A 23,005-nucleotide genomic window follows, 5' to 3' on the forward strand; every position below is an offset into this window, starting at 1 on the left:
GGGTTTGAAAGGTGCTGTCTAAGGACCTTTGGTGAATTGCTGCAGTGCATTTGTAGGTAGTACACACTGCTGCTACTGAGCATCGGTGGTGGAGGGATTGAATGTTTGTAGATGTGGTGCCAATCAAGCGGGCTGCTTTGTCCTGGATAGTGTCAAGCTTCTTGAGTGTTGTTGGAGTTGCAGCCATCCAGGCAAGTGGGGAGTATTCCATCATACTCCTGACTTGTGCCTTGTAGATGGTGGATAGGCTCTGGGGAGTCAGGAGATGAGTTACTCACCTCCATATTCCTAGCCTCTGACCTGCTCTTGTAGCCACTGTGTTTACGTGATGAGTCCAGTTGAGTTTCTGGTCAATGGTAACCCCAAGTTGACAGTGGGGGATTCAGTGATGGTTACCCCATTGAATGTCAAGGAGCGGTGGTTAGAGTTTCTCTTATTGCTGATGGTCATTGCCTGACATTTGTGTGGTGCAAATGTTACTTGCCACTTGTCAGCCCAAGCCTGGATATTGTCGAAATCTTGTTGCATTTGAACATGGACTGCTTCAGTATCTGAGGAGTCACGAATGGTGCTGAACATTGTGCAATCATCGGCGAACATCCCCACAGCAGACCTTATGATGGAGGGAAGGTCATTGATGAAGCAGCTGAAGATTGTTGGGCCTAGGACACTACACTGTGGGACTCCTGCAGGGATGTCGTGGAGCTGAGATGACTGACCCTCCACAACCACAACCATCTTCCTATGTGCCAGGTATGACTCCAGCCAGCAGAGAATTTGCCCCCTGATACCCATTGATTCCAGTTTCGCCTGGGCTCCTTGATGCCACACTCAGTCGAATGCAGCCTTGATGTCATCATAGAATCCCTACAGTGCAGAAAGAGGCCATTTGGCCCATCGAGTCTGTACCGACCACAATCCCACCCAGGCCCCACCCCCATATTCCTGCATATTTACCCGTTAATCCCTCTAACCTACGCATCTCAGGACTCTAAGGGGCAATTTTTAGCATGGCCAATCAACCTAACCTGCACATCTTTGGACTGTGGGAGGAAACCGGAGCACTTGGAGGAAACCCACGCAGACACGAGGAGAATGTGCAAACTCCACACAGACAGTGACCCAAGCCGGGAATCGAACCAGGTCCCTGGAGCTGTGAAGCAGCAGTGCTAACCACTGTGCTACCGTGCCGCTCTGTCAAGGGCTGTCACTCTCACCTCACCTCTGGAATTCAGCTCTTTTGTCCATATTTGATCCAAAGCTGATTTGCAGACCTCAAAATAATTGGGCTGCAAGTTTAACCTACAATAATATTCCTCTCTAATCTCAGGAATTTTGTTGACTGTAAAATAAAAGAATATCCAGTATGGTAAAGCACAATTTTTGCTTTGAGTTTTCACGTTAAGTTACAATTTATACCATAGAAAACACTTTAAAAGTACACTTTATCCCATGTAATAAAAAAAAGTTGGCAACACACTGGCTTTACTTAGCTTTGTTCCCATGGTTTATTATATCATACAATCATACAAATTTGACAGCAGAAAAGACCAGCTGTTCTCTCAAGTCTGCCCCATAACATGATAAGGAGTCTAACAACACCAGCTTAAAGTCCAACAGGTTTATTTGGTAGCAAACGCCATTAGCTTTCGGAGCGCTGCTCCTTCGTCAGGTGAGTGGGAGATCACCTGACGAAGGAGCAGCACTCCGAAAGCTAGTGGCGTTTGCTACCAAATAAACCTGTTGGACTTTAATCTGGTGTTGTTAGACTCCTTACTGTGTTTACCCCAGTCCAACGCCGGCATCTCCACACCATAACATGATGCCAATGCATCATGACTGAATACTATACTTCCCTCCCTCCCACCTCCTTCTCATCCCTTCAGCCATGTAAGGGGAGGCAGAAATCCAGAGTCATTCAGAGAAAAAATATTTTGGAAAATCCCTCTCCAATCCCTTCAACTGATCAATACAAATTCAGGAGATCAGATGGACCAAGTGTTATCTATAAAGACAATTGTCTTCCATGCACTCAATGCAATCCACTCAATGCAAGTCGAACAAATTATTGAATTGTAATTTGCTATCAACTACCTACTCTAAACTAATTTAAACTGTCATACTTTAAATCTGTGCTTAATCAATTTGACTGGTTGCTGGTTTTTCAGTTCATGCTGATTGGATCAAAAATCGTATTTTCATTGCCACATAGGAAGAGCCACTAGACAGGTCACAAAATGTTCCCACCAAAACTTACCATCATCAATCAGGAACCAGCAACCCACACTGTGCATAATAGCAATCAAATAATCATTCAGCATTTATCTTATGTTGTCAACTTATGGTGAACAATGTAAAGGATACCATAGAATTTCATAATCAGTGAAATAAAAATAAATTTGATTTATTGTTGTCACATGTATTAGTATACAGTGAAAAGTATTGTTTCTTGCATACTATACAGTATATGCATACTATATGTTCATAGAGAAGGAAAGAAGAGAGTACAGAATGTAGTGTTAGTTATAGCTAGGATGTAGAGAAAGTATAAAGTAATAAAAGGATTGCACAAATATCAACATTACAGTATACAAGTAATCAGAATATGTTGAAAAGTGCAGGTCGCAATATAAAAGTCTATTGCACTCTCCATTTTGTGTTAAAGTCCATTAAGTCGAGTTCATTAATTTCTCAATCATTTAAATAAGTGGGGGCTTTGGCTGTCTCGTAGTCTTTCATTTTATATCTTACTTGTGGTATGGTGTCCTTTCTCATAAACAGGTTGGTGGAATGGGCAAACAAGTAACAGATGAAATTTAATGCAGTGAAGTGATTCATTTTGATAAGAACACAGAGACAATGGCCAGAATTCTCTGTCCTTGCCTGTGGCTGGGATTCTCCAGTCCCGCTGCAGTGAATGGAGTTTGATTGAGCACCAAATTTTCTGTTTACACTGGTAGCAGAGGCGGGAGGAAAACAATTGGAGAATCACGGCCAATTTAATATATAGGGTACAATTTTAAAGGGGCTGCAGGAGCAGAAGGATTTGCCTATATGTGTGCATAAATCATTGAAGGTGCCAGGACAGGTTGAGAGGGTAGTAGTCAATAAAGCATCCTGGGCTATATTAAACAGTGCACAGAGTTCAAAAGCAAAGAAGTTATGCTAAACTTGTATAAAGCGTCAACTGGAGTTTCATGCCCAGTTCTGGGCATCACACTAGGAAGAATGTGAAAATATCAGAGTTCAGAAAAAGATTAGTGAGAATGGTTCCACGGATGAAGAACTTCAGTTACAAAGAGAGATTGGAAAAGTTGGGACTGTTCTCATTGAATAAGAGAACGTTAAGTCGAGATTTCATAGAGAGTAGAATCCCGACAGTACAGAAGGAGGGCATTCGGCCCATTGAGTCTGCACTGACCACAGTCCCACTCGGGCCCTATCCCCGCAACCCCTCATATTTACTCTGTTAATCCCCCTGACACTAGGGTCAATTTAGCATGGCCAATCAACCTTACACGCACACCTTTGGACTATGGGAGGAAACCAGAGCACCCGGAGAAAATCCAAGCAAACACAGGGAGAATTTGCAAACTGCACAGAGTCACCCAAGGCCGGAATTGAACCTGGGTCCCTGGGGCTGTGAGGCAGCAGTTCTAACCGCTGTGCCACTGTGCGATAGAGGTATTTAAACTCATGAGGGTTATGGACAGAGCAGATGTGGAGAAACTTGCTGTTGGTGAAAAGATCATCAGCAAAGTGATGGAAGGTGTCTTTGACAATGCTATCAATCAGCACCTTCTCAGAAATAACCTGCTCACTGATGCTCAATTTGGGTTCTGTTAGGGGGACTCAGCTCTTGGTCTCAATACAGTCTTGGCCCAAACCTGGACAAAAGAGCAAAACTCAAGAGATGAGATGAAAGTGTTTGCTCTTGACGTCAAGGCAGCATTTGACGCATTGTGGCAACAAGGGATGAGAATGGGGGGTGGGGTGGAAATCTATCCACTGGTTGGAGCCATATCTATTACAAAGGAAAATGGTTTTGGTTGTTTGAGGTCAATCATCTCAGTCCCAGGACATCTCTGCAGGTATCCATCAGGGTAATGCCCTCGGCCCAAGCATCTTCAGCTGCTTCATCAATCGCCTCCTCCCCCTGCCAACACCATCATATCGTCAAAATGGGATGTTCGCAAGTGACTGCAAATGCTCAGTACCATTCATGAATCCTCAGATACTGAAGTAGTTTGTGTCCATGTGCAGCAAGACATGGAAAATATATAGGCTTGCAGTGAAATGGCAAGTAACATTCATGCCGCACAAGTGCCAGGCAATGACCATCTCCAACAAGAGACAATATTAACTATCTTTCCTTGATATTCAATGGTATTAACATTGCTGAGTGCCCCAGTAGCAACATCCTGAGGATTATCATTGATCAGAAACGGGACTCGACCAGCCATATAAATTCTGTGGCTACAAGAGCAGGTCAGAGGTTGGGAATTCTGCAGATAATAGCTTACCTCCTGACTCCCCAACGTCTAATCAACCATCCACAAGGAACGAATCTGGGGTATGATGGAATATTTTATTCTTGCCTGGATGAGTGTGCTCCACCAGCACTCAAGATGCAGGATAAACATTTGGCTTGATTGGCACCCCTCCATCACCTTTAACATTTACGACCTCCACCACTGATGCATACTGGTATCGGTGTGTACCATCTACAAGATGCACTGCATCAACTCACCCAGGCTCCTTCAAACAGCACCTTCCAAACCCACAACCTCTACTACCCAGAAAGACAAGGGCAGCAGAGGCATGGGCACAACACCACCTGCAGGTTCCCCTCCAAGTCGCATATCATTCTGACTTGGAACTACTCGCCATTCTTTCACTGTTGCTGCATCAAAATCCTGGAATTCCCTTCCTAACAGCACTGTGGGTGTTCCTGCAACACATGGACTGCAGCAGTTCAAAGAGGAAGCACACCATCACCTCCTGAAGAAAAATTAGGGGTGGACAACAAGCTGGCCTAGCTAGAGCCACCTACATCCCACAATGAATAAAAAACAAACCTCAGCAATGGCTGCCACCCACCCTCTATTTAGGGCCTGCCCATGCCTAATTCCTGCCTTCTTCCTTCTATCCAGAATGCGACTCCGGGCCAAATACCTTATTTCCATATTGAAGTTGCAATGCATGCACATTGCTGACACAGTGCAGGGTTGGGACCTGGAAGTGGCTGCCACGTTGGTCCCGACCCCAGAATGCAAATCCTGTCCCATACAAAATCGGTCAGAAACTTTACAAAGAGCCACGATGAGGTGTGTGTAGCAAACAAAGGGTGAAATAAAAATTGAGCATTGAACACAGCTGATGAAAATGAATGTAAAGCTTATATTTCTATCCCACTGTCCAAACATTCTGAAATATCCACAAAATCAAAACTAGAACAGCTCAATTTTGGATATTGCCTTGCTGCACATCCACGTATTGTAGGATCCAGCCAAACTCAGGCCTGAAATCCCAAAGCTCAATGCGAGGAACATTCACAGCAGACCAAATGCATACATATGTAGATTACTTAATATCTTGAGAAGTAACAAAGCAGTGACACATGTAACATATATTTAATTTTGATTTATTATTGTTACATTTATTAGTATACAGTGAAAGGTATTGTTTCTTGTGCGCTATACAGACAAAGCACATCATACATAGTGAAGGAAAGGAGAGAGTGCAGAATGTAGTGTTACATCATAGCTAGGGTTTGGAGAAAGATCAACTTAATGCGAAGTAGGTCCATTCAAAATTCTGATGGCAACAGGGAAGAAGCTGTTTTTGAGTCGGTTGGTACGTAATCTCAGACTTTTGTATCTTTATCCCGACGGAAGAAGGTGGAAGAGAGTATGTCTGAGGTGCATGGGATCCTTGATTATGCTGGCTGTTTTTCTGAGGCAGCGGGAAGTGTGAACAATGTCAATGGATAGTTTGAGTGATGGACTGGGTTTCATTCACGACCCTTTATAGTTTCTTGCAGTCTTGGACAGAGTAGGAGCCGTACCAAGCTGTGATACAACCAGAAAGAGTGCTTTCTGTGGTGCATCTGTAGAAGTTGGTGAGAGTTGTAGCAGACATGCCAAATTTCCTTAGTCTCCTGAGAAAGTAGAAACGTTGGTGAGCTTTCTTAACTGTAGCATCCGCATGGAGGGACCAGGACATGTTGTGGATGATTTGGGTACCTAAAAACCTGAAGTTCTCGAACATTTCTACTTTGTCCCCATTGATGTAGACAGGGGCATGCCCTCTACTACGCTTCCTGAAGTCAATGACTTTCTCCTTTTTTTTTTTGACATTGAGGGAGAGACTATCGTCATCGCACTAGTTCACCAGATTCTCTATCTCTTTCTTGTACTCTGTCTCATCATTGTTTGAGACCTGACCACAACGGTGGTGTCATCAGCAAACTTGAAAATCGAGTTGGTGGGGAATTTGACCATACAGTCAAAGGTGTCTCAGGAGTATAGTAAGGGGCTGAGGACACAGCCTTGCGGAGCACTGGTGTTGAGGATGATCGTGGATCGTTGTGTATCCTTATTGACTATGGTCTGTAGATTAGGAAGTCTAGGATCAAGTTGCAGAGGGAGGAGTCGAGCCCCAGGCCACGGAGTTTGGAGATGAGTTTCGTAGGAATAATGTGTTAAAGGCTGAGCTGTAATCTATGACTAGGGGTCTGACATTTTGCTTTCTAGGTGTTCCAGGCTTGAGTATAAGGCCAGGGAGATGGTGTCTGCTATGGGCCTGTTGCAGCGATAGGTGAACTGTAGTGAATCCAGGCAGTCTGGTAGGCAGCAATTGATTTGTGTCATGACTAACCTTTCGAAGCACTTCATAGTGATGGATGCCAGAGTCACCAGACGATAGTCATTAAGGCACGCTGCCTGACTTTTCTTGAATACCTACTTGTTAAATTACTCTTCCCAAAGTGTATCACCTCACACTTTACAGGATTAAATTTCATCTGCCACTTATCTGTCCATTGACCATTCCGTCTATATCTTCTTGTAGACCAAGACACGCAGCCTCACTGTTAACCATCTGGCCAACCTTTGTCATCTGCAAATTTACTAATCCTACACCTCCCCCCCCGCCCCCCTGACATAGTCATCTATGTCATTTATATAAATGACGAATAATAGGGGCCCCAACACAGATCCCTACTGGCTTCCACTCACTAAAGCAGCCTTCTATCATCATCCTGTCTCCTACAACTGAACTAAGATAAATTGTTGTAATTAAATAATGAACAAAGCATTTTATTGTCAATGATGTATTCATTTACATTCAAGTAGCATTTTCTGCTTTAGGTTTAAACTGAAACAAAGAGCAACGATTTGTTTCACTTTTATTTCTGAACTTCGAGATTTTTCTGCACCAAATTCTAAATGCATGCCAAAAGTTGCAGTTTACACAATACTTATACTTTCAAATTATATTATTTTAGACTAAGGATATTACTAGACGAAGTGCACTAGTTGCACAGTTGATTGTGTTGTCTCTAGGTTTAAGGTTGTGTGTTCAACTCCCACTTCAGAGACTTGACCACAAAAATCTCAGCTGACACTCCATTGCCGGGCTGAGTGAGTGCTTCACCGCCAGAAGTATCAGCATTCGGATGAGACAACCAACCACCTGCTCTCTCAAGTGGATCCAATAATAAAAATAGCTATTTTGAGGAAAAGTATGGGAGTTATTCCTGGTGTCCTGGCGCATATTTTTCTCTCAAATTGTATCAATTTTGAGGGGCCACTTGGTCTACTCCTGCTCCTAGTTCTTATGTTCTTAAAGCAGATTATCTGTTCACATTGTTTGTCGGAGCTATCTGTGCACAAATTGGCTGACATATTTCTTACATTCCAACAATGACTGCTCCTTTAATAGAAAAAGACAAAAAAGTTAAATGCAATGCTTTCTGTGAAGTCAATGTAAAATAGCATTATGAAACAGACAATTGGATATACAATGTTCCCTGTTTTACTGGTCAATTTTTTAAAATTTCATAGGATCATAGAGTACAGTACAGAAGATGGCTGTTCCACCACTTTCAGGCATGGGATTCAAATCCTAACCACTTTGTAAATAAGTTTTTCCTCACGCTGCCTTTGTTCTTTCACCCAGTCACCTTAAATCGATGACCTGTATTAATTTTATTTATTTCAAGTGATTTTCAGAGAACCGTTCATTAAATTATCATAACCAAATGAGTGATGAGTCAACCATCCTATTTAATTTCAATAAGTCAGAACATTTGCAGCTTTTATCAACTTTAAAAATTCAACACAATTTGATTGTGCAACACCTGAAGTGTTACAATATTCAATTCCTAAATCTGTGCCAAAATGTCAAACCAGTTTCTAAGTGTATGCTTTTCTTTATTTCAAACATCTGTGTTGTATTTTGGCTTCAAGACTTTTTTTGTTTTTGTTTTCTGAAACTACATAACAACAGGCACTACATTTCATTGCACGTTAAGTTCTTTGACTCATTTCAAAGAGTGATACTATGCTTATAAATGAAGGCCTTTCTCACCACTACAACCAAATAAACTCAATCATTGTAAATCTAAAGCATAACCATTTTTCATACTTTTTCATCTTATTTCTTTAAGTTATTACACAAATTATTCAATTAAACAAGTTAAAAAATAATCCTAGTTCTTTCAATTGTTACAATTACGACAAATTCAGAGTCAACTATGAAAGGTTATGTATATTATCAAGAGCACTTTGCTTCATTTTCTTTTAGAATTTAAACAGCAGATGTCAGTAAACAATTGGGATACTGAATTGAAGGTATTATCCAGCTGAATTTTCATTATCAAAGCTATGGCTATAAATACAAGAATGACGTGGTATTAATCAAGCATGTTGACTCAATTCTTTCACACTATCAGCTTCAACAATCCCTCAATAAGAACCAATGATAATTTCTATTTAAGCAACATTTTCAAATATTTATCACATTTCAAAAAAATTAAGATGTTATTTCATGAAGCCAAACATAAATCATTTTACTTAATCATGAAATTCCCAATTGGATCAGTTGAGTGATTGGTTGCAGCGCATTAAGGGACTGATTGAAAAACTATTGTTATAAAGGGATTTAATGATAAAACAGTTTAATAGAAGAACTAAGAGAGACAAAAGTGAGAAGAGAAAGAAAGTGTCTCTATGAGTGAGAGGGACAAATAGAGAGCGAGAAAGAAAGCTGACCAGGCCTGACCAGAGAAATGTTGAGCCGTAACTTCTAGGCTCCCCCAGCGTTGGATTTGGGAAGTACCCCAGTGATGTATTGGGAAATCCCTCTTCGTATATCCCAAGTAAGCATTTGTACAGCAATTGCTCAGAAGTGCTAACTGCCACTGGGTAATTGTGCTATGCTGGGAACTATCCAAAGATGTGATTAAAATCACTAACTTTGGATGGTTCTGGCAGGGTTACACTAATAGTTATTTTGGAAAAGTTCAAAGAATTAAAACTTCTTCTTATTTCTGGGTAATTATTTTAAACACCCAGACCAATGCCTGCATGGGACATTCCAACACCTACAACTCCCCAACCTGAATTAATCACAAACACATGGTATTCCCCATTGCTGAACACCCCCCCCCCCCCCCCCCCCGCAATTGCCCTTCTTTCTGGCCCAATTTGAACCATTATAATGGATCTTACAACTGAATAGCTTGTGGGGTCACATCGGAAGGGATTGAAATTAACTATGTGGTGTTGGATGAGACACATCTATGTCAAACTGACTATGGATAATAGGTTTTCCATCACTGAAGGGTATTAGCGAACCATTTGCCTCATTAGCACAAACAGTAGTTTTTATGGTGACTGTCCCTAATTGCCAGATTTATTGATTTCAGTTTTATAATTTGCCATAATGGGACTTGAGTTATGATCCCTTGATTATGAATCCAGTACCATAACTATTTGCCCATTTTATTTTAACCCCACCCTGTCCTTAAAATGCTTATTCTTCATAGTATTATGATCTCAGTCGTGACTAGTAACTTTTTTTTTGAAAAGATTAAGAAATTCAAAATCTTAGTTATTCACTGAAAGAATGAAGCCACAAGGTTCCACAATTTAAAATAAAAGGATTTTTACTATACAAGTTAAACAAAACAAACACTAAATTCTATCTTAGCAAACAGCCTACTCTAAATCCCAGAATAAACATAAGTTAAACATGAATGAATAGGCAGGTTGTGGTCAATTATAGTTCTGGTACAGTTCTGGTCACCTCACTATAGGAAGGGTGTGATTGCATTAGACAGGATACAGAGGAGATTCACTAGAGTGTTGCCTGGGATGGAGCATTTGAGCTATAAGGAAAGATTGGATAAGGTTGGATTGTTTTCTTTAGAGCAGAGAAGGCTGAGGGGAAGACATGATTGAGGTGTATAAGATTATGAAGGGTGGATAGGAAGTAGTTGTTCCCTTTGGTTCAGGCGTCAATCATGAGGGGGGGGAATAGTTTTAGGGTATGGGACAGGAGATTAAGAGAAAAAGAAATTTCACTCGGGGTGGTGAGAATCTAGAATCTACTGCCTGGGAAGGTAGTGAAGGCTGGAAACCTGACAACATTTAAAAAGTATTTGGATGAGTAATTGAAATATCATAACATTCAAGGATATGGGACAAGTGCTGGGAAATGGCATTAGCATAACTTTAGTAGTAGATATTGTCGATATAGACTCGATTGGCCAAAGGGCTGCACAATTCTATGACTCTATAAAGGTAAATTTGCCATAGTCCCAGATGACCATACGCTTTGAGGGGAGAGCTGATTGGTAGTGATTTAGCCCGAGGATCACCACATCTCAGGTGAGGGGTAAGGATGAGAAGGCAGGCCTTCATGAATAACCTTAGTCTGTCCGGGAATTAAACCCATGCTGTCGGCATCACTCGGCATCACTAACCAGCTGTCCAGTCAATTGAGCAACCCCCTAAATTATAAATTACATATTAAGGGGCAGCTGCAACTAAGACAGATCATACCAAATGGCTCGGCAGTCCACTCAGAAAATATATAATCAATCTGTCTTAAAGCGCTTCAAAACTCTGCCTCACACAGAATTTCAGTTCATTTTGGATTTGACACTGTATAATGTGTAAATTGAGTGCTGTATCAAACCTGGTTTGAAAGTGCTCAGTGGCTTGGTTAGAATGCATGGACACTTAGCAGTAGAAACAGCCACCTAAGCATCCAAGCCCTTTGCCTGAAACAGGCATTCAGAACTTTGCATATGCAACTTTATTTGAAGACCCACTTCACGAAAAATTCTCATAACAACATTCTCTGAATGTAGTTATGCTGGGCTTCCTGCATTCAGGTGATTGGCAAAAGGACCAGCAGACACGAGGAAACATTTTTTACACACACAGTTGGTGTGATATAGAATGTGCAGCCTGAAAGGCTTTTGATGGTGGATTAAATGGTAAAACAAAAAACAAACTGGTGAAAAAAAATACAGGGCTATGAGTAAAGAGCATTGTAGTGGGATTAAGTGTACAGTGCTACCAAAGAACCAACATAAGCATGAAAGGCTAAATGGCCTCCTTCTTTATTGTATTGGTCAACAATTTTCCATGTGACCATTTCCAACTGTTCTTAAAAATAAATTGGTGGAGGCCAGCACCACAAAGGAAAGATTTGTCAAATTATTTATCAAAATGTGAGTCAGAAATAGCACTCTCCAATCTGTGACATCACCAGTTTATGCTGCAGGGAGCTGGAACCAGCTATTGTCCTGGGAACAATTGGGTGTGGGGTTGGGGGGGAGGGGGGTGATATGAGGATTGGCAGGAGAGGTTGAGTGGGGTTGGGGGAGAGCGGAGAGATGAGGGGCTCAGTGGGAGACAAGGAGACTGGGTATTGGGGTCAGGGATGGACAGACAAGAGGACTGGAAAATGAGATTGGGTTGAGGGATGGAGATGAGGAAATGGAAATTGGGATGGGAAGAGATGGAGCCTAGAATGCAGTGGGGAACTGTGAGGTTGGGGATGAGGAGAGAGAGAAACTGAAAAATAATATTTTTCAGCTGAAGAGGGAGTATAGGATTGGAATTTGGGGAGAATGGGGATGTGACAAAATGCAAATACCTTACTTTTAAATTGGAGGTCAGGAGTTTGGAGGCTAGGAACTTCCGTTCCCAATGGACATCGAGCTTGTTGTGTATGCATGGTTGGGAAAGGGCTGCACATGCACGGTTAGTGTTTTTATGTTCTGTGGGCTGGGAATCGGCCCTGCGTACATGCACAAAAAGAAAATAAGCAAAAAAGTGGAACAACATGAAACTGGATGTCAGCTGACCTGAACTTGATTGCCATTAAAGGAGCAGAATATGGGAAGGGAGACAGGGTAAAGGCACTAAACCAAGAAGAAGGTCCCAAACCCCAGGGAGTGGAACAGAAAGAGATTCCAGGCAAAGACAAAGGCTGAGATCAGATCTTGATTCCGCTGAGTCAAAATAAATGACAAGAACAGAGAAAAAGACTCCATGTTTATGAGAAAGAGCGGCACAGAGCAGATTTGATGCGAAGTGGATTTGAGAGAAGCACATAAGATCTAATGAGGCAGCCAAAGGTTAGCGATTCTTTACTGCAGGCTTTTTGGGGCAAGGTGTTCTGTTTAGCATGGCTGAAGTTCTGAAACTGCTTGGTAGGTGAAGCTTGAGTATACTTGGGGAATATATTGGGGAATTTCACAGTAACTTCATTGCAGTGTTAATGTACGCCTACTTGTGACTACTTTACTTAGAAATACAGGATAAAGGAGTCTCGGAAGGCGAGATTGAAACCCTTTAGATGGACCCTTGTAGGAGTGAGTGAGAGTGAGGCTTGGAGAGAATTCCACTGTGAGTTCTTCAGATGTGAAGATTGGAAACTCTCGTGAGCAAGACAGAGTTTCAATGAGACCAATTGGCTCATGGTGTGTATAATGAACACTTCAATCACAGAAAATGGTTATCTTCAAGGACCAAACATTCTGGAAGAATTTGTGTTTTAAAAGACACTTTGTTAAATGCAAAAATGCTCATTGTTATTACTTGAGAAAATGTCCTTTTTCAAGATAGGTTATGGAAAAAAAAGCCTGAAAAACTGTTTTTAGTTGTTTGGATTTGAAATGAGAAGGAAAAACTGCTTGTGAGGAAGACGTATGTTAATAAGCTTTTGCTGTCTATTCAACAAGACTGGTTTTATAATCTGATCATTTTTTTGTTTATTGAAGAAACCTGGTCATTAAATGGTCATTCTGAGATTAATAGAGAAAGCACAAGGTCGTGGCTTTTTACCAAGGTCACATCATGGTCCTCCATGAGGAAATGTTCCCTGAATGTGGAATTAAAGTATTTTCAATTAATTGGTCACAGATTAGTTCGTTTGTTCGTGTGCCAAATGTACATTTAGAAACCAATTGCTACAATGCTGCCATGTATTGTTTAATGAGCTCATAATACAGCTCATGTATATCATTCAATCATCACATTTTGCTTTGACCCAGAGTATTTTTCAAGAGCAATTATCACCACATCAAATGTAGGATTGTCTTCTCCTCTTGAATATTGATTGGCCTTTTGCTCCAAGAAAATGTACAAGTATTGCTTTCTTGTGGAGTGCTACAACAGCCCATCCAGTATGGTGGCACAATGGTTAGCACTGCTGCCTCATAGTGCCAGGGACCTGGGTTCGATTCCTGGTTTGGGTCACTGTCTGTGCAGAGTCTGCATGTTCTCCCCATGCCTGCGTGGGTTTCCTCCTACAGTCCAAAAGACCTGTTGGTTAGGTGCATTGGCCTTGTTGAATTCTCCCTTAGTATACCCGATCAGATGCTGGAGGGAATTTTCACAGTAACTTCATTGCAGTGTTCATTTGATTTGATTTATTATTGTCACATATATTTACAGTGAAAATTATTGTTTCTTGCGCTATACAGATAAAGCATACCGTACATAGAGAAGGAAAGGAGAGAGTGCAGAATGTAGTGTTACAGTCATATATAGGGTGTAGAGAAAGATCAACTTAACACGAGGTAGGGCCATTCAAATGTCTGCTGGCAGCAGGGAAGAAGCTGTTCTTGAGTTGGTTGGTACGTGTCCTCAGACTTTTGTATCTTTTTCCTGATGGAAGAAGGTGGAAGAGAGAAAGTGGTCCTTGATTATGCTGGCTGTTTTTCCGAGACAGCAGGAAGTGTAGACAGAGTCAATGGTTGGGAGGCTGGTTCGTGTGATGGACTGGGCTTCGTTCACGACCCTTTGTACTTTTGTCCAGTCTTGGACAGAACAGGAGCCACACGCTGTGATACAACCGGAAAGAATGCTTTCTATGGTGCATCTGCAAAGGTCGTAGCGGACATGCCAAATTTCCTTAGCCTCCTGAGAAAGTAGAGGCATTGGTGGCCTTTCTTAACTATGGTGACGGCATGGAGAGACCAGAACAGGTTTTTGGTGGTCTGGACACCTAGAAACTTGAAGCTCTCAACCATTTCCACTTCGTATCCGTTGATGCAAATGGGCATGTACTCCACTATGCTTCCTGAAGACGATGACTCTTTTGTTGACATTGAGGGAGAGATTATTGTCATCGCACCAGATTCCCTATCTCTTTCCTGTATTCCTACTTGTGACATTAATAAATAAACTTTTAAACTCCATGTAGCAAGCAAGAAGGGCTTGAACCCCAAAATCCATCAACCCATGACATGGGAGGGACTCTCCCAGAGAAGAAAGAAATGATGCTGAAGCTGGTAAAATTAAACTTTTCTTGATCAGCTTCATTGCCAGTCTGTTGTGTTTGCTGATTAATTGTATATTCTATATTTTGGTGCAAAGCAAATTATATCGGATTTACATCTGTAGGAAATGTATTTACAAGAGTTCTATGGTCAGAAAATGACTGCACTAATGCTGCAACTCTGACTTCCAGTGCCATCTGTAGTTTGTTTACTTTGGTCAAGTCTGAGTGGGAACTCAATCAAGTACAATGAGTTTCAATTTTAAATAGCCTCACTTAATCAATGCAAAACAATTGACCCCACAATAAGAGCACCATGTATTTAATCCTTTTCATTTTCTATACTTCCTTTAATTCTCATAATTTAAAAAATTTTGATTAATATTTATTTTGTCAAGATTTATTCAAATTTTAATGTTATATTCAGCTGACCAATTATTTTGGACAGATGAAGATTTTTGAAATGGAGTCAGTATTTTCTCTGCCAGTATTAAAGTTACTTTATTTAACATGTTGCAGTTTAATTTAATACAAACTTCTGAAAACTGAACAATGTGTTCAACTTGGTATATGATGCAGCATAAAAAATGCATGCTTAGCACCTGTGACACACTAAAACTCCTTTCATTCACATGGAACAAACACTTAACAAATTTGTTTGTCATCCCGTCACATAAATAATTCAGCTGCAATGCTACCTACCATGATACTTACTTTTGTTTTAGGCCTTTTATTGTTTGTATACATCTATACAAAGATCTAGCCAACTGTTGCTTTGTAGTGTGATTTTATAATGCAAAACTCTAAATACATTGAAAAGCTTAGTTCTCATCATGAGCTGTTTTGTTTGGCTTCAATGAAGTTTTCTATTTTATAAGAAACATCAGAAAAAACATGTTTGGTCCAACTGAGACTTTAAGTACTAGATAACATTAAGGAAGGAAATGAATCACAAAAGACTAGTGTACAGATACAGCAATTAATTAGGAAAGCCAATAGAATGTTATTGTTTAATGTGAGGGGAATTGATTGCAAAGTGTTATGTTGACCACGGAGGCCATGGGAGATCATCAATAGATCTACCCATGGGCTGCGTGGAGAACAAGCTGCCTTATTGAACGAGCAGAGGTGAATGGGAAGTAGCCAGGGGGGTTCTGAAGCCTGTAACTTTACTTGGACTGGTACTGAAGGTCCCGAATGAAGACTGCCTGACTGTAAGCCACAGGAGTGGCCTTTCCTTTTGGTGCACAATAAAGATGTTGGTGACGGGAAACTTGGCTGAATTACTACAATGGCGATGAGGAGAAAAATGTACTTTTTCCCTCTGGACAACCTTCGAAAATCAAGAATTTCCCCGGGAAGAAAAAAGCCTCTTTTTGGGCAACTTGAACCCTATGTCACCAATGGGAAAGACTGGACCCAATACATTGAGCGCATGCAGTAGTTCTGCCATGCTAACACCATTGAAAGAGACGAAAAGCAAAACATGTTATTGTCAACAGCATGCAGGGCCCCAACTTTCAGTGTGATAAGAAGTCTGATCTGTCATGATGCCCTGATTCCAAAAACTGTTAATGAACTGGTAGACTTGTTAAAAAAAGCACTAAGATCCGAAGCCCCTGGTAATTCTCCAGCGATATCGCTTCAACATGGCTGGGAGAATCCCTGGGGAACTAGTCACTTGGCTAGGTTGCAGAAATGAGTTGAACACTCCAAATTTGGACCACCTCTTAATGAAATGTTGCAGGACAGATTGGTATGTGGTATAATTTATGTAACCATCCAAAGATCCAACCGGCAGCACAACTCAAGTCACATAACTGATTGTCTGGCGCCCATGTTAAGCTATGCACACCTCCCATCCATTTATCATTCATCCCTTTTCAATCAGATAGTGGGGTCTCAGTTTGTTCATGTACTCCGAGTGACAGCCAGCAGTGGCACTTACGGCCGACTCGGTGCTGAAGCAAGAGGAACCACCTTTGTGTGAGAGTGCAGGAGCACTTTGTAGTTCCTCCTGCAGAACGAAGTGAGATGTATGGATATGCAACATTGAGATCTGGGCATGATGGTACTGCAACACTTGTCAACTTGTGAACTCATTCTGGTATCTTTCATAACACTTATCGTATTTCTTAAGTCTGCAGTAGAAACCCTTTCTATTTGTCCTGCTTTCGTCAGCGACTTAATTTTGAAACTCTCTGCTTGTCACACAGCACTGACTATGCTGAATACTTTTGCAACTTTTCTTTTTACCTCACTTCCGTATAACTTTGTCTTCAACAAAGTGCTTGTCTATATGAGGTACACGCATTTGTATTTTTTTGTCCTCCATGGATCACCTGCATTACCCTTGTGTGACACAGGTTGGAAACCACTGAACTAGAATTTAGAAGAGTAAGGGGCGACTTCATCAAAACCTTTCAGATCCTGAGGGGTATTGTCAGGGTGGATGTTTCCTTTGTCTGACAATCGAGAACTAGGAGAACTAAAAATAAGGGGGTCACTCATTTAAGGCAGAGGTAAGGGGAATTTTTTTCTCCAGACTGTCATGTGTCTCTGGAACTCTCTTCCTCAAAAGACAGTGGAAGCAGAGTCTTTGAATATTTTTAAGGAAGAGCTAGATAGATCCTTAATTAACAAGGGAGTGAAAGGTTATCAAGAGTAGGCAGGAAAGTGGAGTTGAGGTTACAATCAGATCAACCACGATCTTATTGAATGGTGAACCAGGCTTTGGGCTGAGTGGCCTACTCCTGCTCCTAATTTGTATATTCATATTTTCATATGAAATGCGCCATAGGAAATAAACGTCAAGCATTCCAATGGCTTTCAGTGTGGTTCATGCTCAGTGAAATTATTGGAAGTTTTATTTGTGTGTCTAAACTCACAGCAAGTCAAATCCTATTAGATTAGAGGTTTTGGCTAGTATATAAGGATTAATGGCAGAATTGATTTAACTTCATAAATGCATAGATAAGTTCAACTTTGTTTATCATTGCATCTGCTACTTGGCAGATGGGATAAATTTAGTCATAATTACTTTCAAGTACAGTTGGATATAATGAATGCCAAACAATCTAAATGTGTTAAATGTTACATGAGAACATTAACAGGATGATTTTAATTTCCTTTACACCCTGAAACGATTGGAGCCAGAGCAAAACAGAACACTTTCTGCTTATTTTCATCCATACTGAGGTTTTTGTTCAGGTTTGGGGTGCAAGCTCAAACTTGCATCTGATACAGGTAGAGGTTTCATTTACATAAAAACTGTAATGTTCCCCAGGCAATTTAGTATGCCAGGTGCAATCCATCGAATCATAGAATCCCGACAGTACAAAAGGAGGCCATTCAGCCCATTAAGCCTGCACCGACAACAATCCCATCCTATCCCCGTTACCCCATATATTTACCTTGCGATTCCCCCCGAAACTAGGGTCAATTTAGCATGGCCAATCAACCTAACCCACATATCTTTGGACTGTGGGAGGAAACCAGAGCTCCCGGAGGAAACCCACGCAGACATGGGGAGAATGTGCAAACTCCATACAGACAGTGACCCAAGCCGGGAATCGAACCTGGGTCCCTGGCGCTGTGAGGCAACAGTGCTAGCCACTGTGCCGCCCCAATCCATAGGCATGAAGTTTGATGTTTTGTAGACTTTTTAAATGGGGAACATTTAAAAAACAACACCACCTCCACTTTTTAAGAGCAGGCTATTTAGCTGCAGATTGTTTTCTGAGTGTAAGTTGTCTACACTTCCCCCATGCACCCTGGACATACTCTCCTCCACCTTCTTCCATTGGGCAAAAGATAAAAAAAGTCTGAGGACACATATCAACTGACTCAAGAACAGCTTCTTCCTTGCTGCCATCAGACTTTTGAATGGACCTATCTCATACTAAGTTGATCTTTCTCTACACCCTAGCTATGACTGTAACATTACATTCTATACTCTTTTCCTTCTCTATGAACGGTATGCTTTGTCTGTATAGTGTGCAAGAAACCATACTTTTCACTGTATACCAATACATGTGACAATAATAAATCAAATCAAATCTTTTCCCTTTATTCTAACACCTTCCATGACCTCAGGACTTGGGAAAGCTCAGTTGGCTGGATGGATGGTTAGTGATGTAGAGTAATGCCAACAGTGTGGGTTAAATTTCTGTACTGGCTGAGGTTATTCATGAGGCTTGCCTACTCAACCATACCCAAAATTCTGGTCAACCAGTTTCCATTTAGGGCTGCTCCAATCACAGGCTGTTTCTCTCCTGCCTTTGCTGATAGGCTAACTAGTGAGTAGTGAACAGTATGTTTTTTTGATATATGGTTGTCAGATGTATTGGGATGCAGTGAAAAGTATTGTTTCTTGCACGCTATACAGACATAACATACCATACATAGAATACATTGGACAGAAGGAAAGGAGAGGGTGCAAAATAAAGTATTACAGTCATAACTAAGGTGCAGAGATAGATCAGCTCAAATCCAATCAAAAGTCTGATGGCAGCAGGGAAGAAGCTGTTTTTGAGTTGGTTTGTACATGATTTCAGACTTCTGTATCTTTTTCCCGACAGAAGAAGGTGGAAGAGCATGTCCAGGGAGTGTGAGGTCCTTGATTATGCTGGCTGGTTTCCTGAGGCAGTGGGATAGAAACATAGAAACATAGAGGAAAGGAGCAGGAGGAGGCCATTTGGCCCTTCGAGCCTGCTTCGCCATTCATCACGATCATGGCTGATCGTCAACTCAATAGCCTAATCCTGCTTTCTCCCCATAACATTTAATTCCGTTCGCCCCAAGTGCTATATCTAGCCGCCTCTTCAATACGTTCAATGTTTTGGCATCAACAACTTCCTATGGTAATGAATTCCACAGGCTCACCACTCTTTGGGTGAAGAAATGTCTCCTCATCTCCGTCCTGAATGGTCTACCGTGTATCCTCAGACTGTGACCGCTGGTTCTGGACACCTCCACCATCGGGAACATTCTTCCTGCATCTACCCTGTCTAGTCCTGTTAGAATTTTATATGTCTCTCAGATTCCCCCCTCATTCGTCTGAACTCCAGTGAAAACAACCATAACCTAGTCAATCTCTCCTCGTACATCAGTCCCACCATCCCTGGAATCAGCCTGGTAAACCTTTGCTGCACTCTGTCGAGAGCAATTGGATACAAATTTGACTTGATAACAGAAGGTGGTTGTAGAGGGTTGTTTTTCAAACTGGAGGCCTGTGACCAGTGGTGTGCCTCAGGGATCGTTGCTGGATCCATTGTTATTTGTCATTTATATTAATGATTTGGATGAGAATTTAGTAAGCATGGTTAGTAAGTTTGCAGATGACGCCAAGATTGGTGGCATAGTGACGGTCATTAGTCTCACAACACCAGGTTAAAGTCTAACAGGTTTATTTGGTAGCACGCGCTTTCGGAGCGTTGCCCCTTCATCAGATGAGAGAAGGGGCAACGCTCCGAAAGCTCTTGCTACCATATAAACCTGTTGGACTTTAACCTGGTGTTGTGAGACTACTTACTGTGCCTACCCCAGTCCAACGCCAGCAATTCCACATGGTGGCATAGTGAATGGTGAAGAAGGTCGTCTAGGATTGCAACGGGATCTTGATCAATTGGGCCAGTGTGCTGACGAATGGCAGATGGAGTTTAATTTAGATAAATTTGAGCTGATGCATTTTGGTCGATCGAACCAGGGCAGGACTTACTCAGTTAATGGTAGGGCGTTGAGGAGAGTTATAGAACAAAGAGATCTAGGGTTACAGGTTCATAGCTTCTTGAAAGTGGAGTCACAGGTGGATAGAGTGGTGAAGAAGGCATTTGGCATGCTTTGTTTCATTGGTCAGAACATTGAATACAGAATTTGGGACGTCTTGTTGAAGTTGTACAAGATATTGGTAAGGCCATACTTGGAATACTGTGTACAGTTCTGGCCACCCTATTATAGAAAGGATATGGTTTGAGTTATAAAGAGAGGCTGGATAGACTGGGACTTTTTCTCTGGAGCGTAGGAGGCTGAGGAGTAATCTTATAGAGGTCTATAAGGTAATGAGTGGCATAGATCAGCTAGATAGTCAATATCTTTTCCCAAAGGTAGAGGAGTCTAAAGCTAAAGGGCATAGCTTTAAGGTGAGAGGGGAGAGATACAAAAGGGTCCAGAAGGGCAATTTTTTCAAACACAGGATGGTGAGTGTCTGGAAACAAGCTGCCAGAGGTAGTAGTAGAGGCAGGTACAATTTTGTCTTTTAAAAAGCATTCAGACAGTTACATGGGTAAGATGGGTATAGAGGGATATGGGCCAAACGTGGGCAATTGGGACTAGCTCAGGGGTTGAAAAAAAAGGCGGCATGGGCAAGTTGGTTTGAAGGGCCTGTTTCCATGCTGTAAACCTCTATGACTCTATGGTACTGTCTCTTGGCATCTTTGATGGTTCTCCTTGGATCGTATCTGGATTTCTTGAATAGGTCAGGGTCACCCGACAGGAACACCTCAGACCTGGACTTCAGGAAGCTGTGGATATCCCTGTTCATCCGTGGTTTCTGTCTAGTCCTGTTAGAATTTTATATGTCTCTCAGATTCCCCCCTCATTCGTCTGAACTCCAGTGAAAACAACCATAACCTAGTCAATCTCTCCTCGTACATCAGTCCCACCATCCCTGGAATCAGCCTGGTAAACCTTTGCTGCACTCTGTCGAGAGCAATTGGATACAAATTTGACTTGATAACAGAAGGTGGTTGTAGAGGGTTGTTTTTCAAACTGGAGGCCTGTGACCAGTGGTGTGCCTCAGGGATCGTTGCTGGATCCATTGTTATTTGTCATTTATATTAATGATTTGGATGAGAATTTAGTAAGCATGGTTAGTAAGTTTGCAGATGACGCCAAGATTGGTGGCATAGTGACGGTCATTAGTCTCACAACACCAGGTTAAAGTCTAACAGGTTTATTTGGTAGCACGCGCTTTCGGAGCGTTGCCCCTTCATCAGATGAGAGAAGGGGCAACGCTCCGAAAGCTCTTGCTACCATATAAACCTGTTGGACTTTAACCTGGTGTTGTGAGACTACTTACTGTGCCTACCCCAGTCCAACGCCAGCAATTCCACATGGTGGCATAGTGAATGGTGAAGAAGGTCGTCTAGGATTGCAACGGGATCTTGATCAATTGGGCCAGTGTGCTGACGAATGGCAGATGGAGTTTAATTTAGATAAATTTGAGCTGATGCATTTTGGTCGATCGAACCAGGGCAGGACTTACTCAGTTAATGGTAGGGCGTTGAGGAGAGTTATAGAACAAAGAGATCTAGGGTTACAGGTTCATAGCTTCTTGAAAGTGGAGTCACAGGTGGATAGAGTGGTGAAGAAGGCATTTGGCATGCTTTGTTTCATTGGTCAGAACATTGAATACAGAATTTGGGACGTCTTGTTGAAGTTGTACAAGATATTGGTAAGGCCATACTTGGAATACTGTGTACAGTTCTGGCCACCCTATTATAGAAAGGATATGGTTTGAGTTATAAAGAGAGGCTGGATAGACTGGGACTTTTTCTCTGGAGCGTAGGAGGCTGAGGAGTAATCTTATAGAGGTCTATAAGGTAATGAGTGGCATAGATCAGCTAGATAGTCAATATCTTTTCCCAAAGGTAGAGGAGTCTAAAGCTAAAGGGCATAGCTTTAAGGTGAGAGGGGAGAGATACAAAAGGGTCCAGAAGGGCAATTTTTTCAAACACAGGATGGTGAGTGTCTGGAAACAAGCTGCCAGAGGTAGTAGTAGAGGCAGGTACAATTTTGTCTTTTAAAAAGCATTCAGACAGTTACATGGGTAAGATGGGTATAGAGGGATATGGGCCAAACGTGGGCAATTGGGACTAGCTCAGGGGTTGAAAAAAAAGGCGGCATGGGCAAGTTGGTTTGAAGGGCCTGTTTCCATGCTGTAAACCTCTATGACTCTATGGTACTGTCTCTTGGCATCTTTGATGGTTCTCCTTGGATCGTATCTGGATTTCTTGAATAGGTCAGGGTCACCCGACAGGAACACCTCAGACCTGGACTTCAGGAAGCTGTGGATATCCCTGTTCATCCGTGGTTTCTGTCTAGTCCTGTTAGAATTTTATATGTCTCTCAGATTCCCCCCTCATTCGTCTGAACTCCAGTGAAAACAACCATAACCTAGTCAATCTCTCCTCGTACATCA

General features: G+C 41.8%; 1 protein-coding gene across 2 annotated transcripts in view; it reads left to right on the forward strand.

The window, feature by feature from the left end:
- The window catches only part of piezo2b (piezo-type mechanosensitive ion channel component 2b), an 825,142-nt gene that overhangs the window by 45,678 nt on the left and 756,459 nt on the right, over positions 1-23,005 (forward strand). The window lies entirely within an intron of this gene.

The sequence above is a fragment of the Mustelus asterias genome, chromosome 7 (assembly GCF_964213995.1).
Source record: "Mustelus asterias chromosome 7, sMusAst1.hap1.1, whole genome shotgun sequence".
Taxonomy (NCBI): Eukaryota; Metazoa; Chordata; class Chondrichthyes; order Carcharhiniformes; family Triakidae; genus Mustelus; species Mustelus asterias.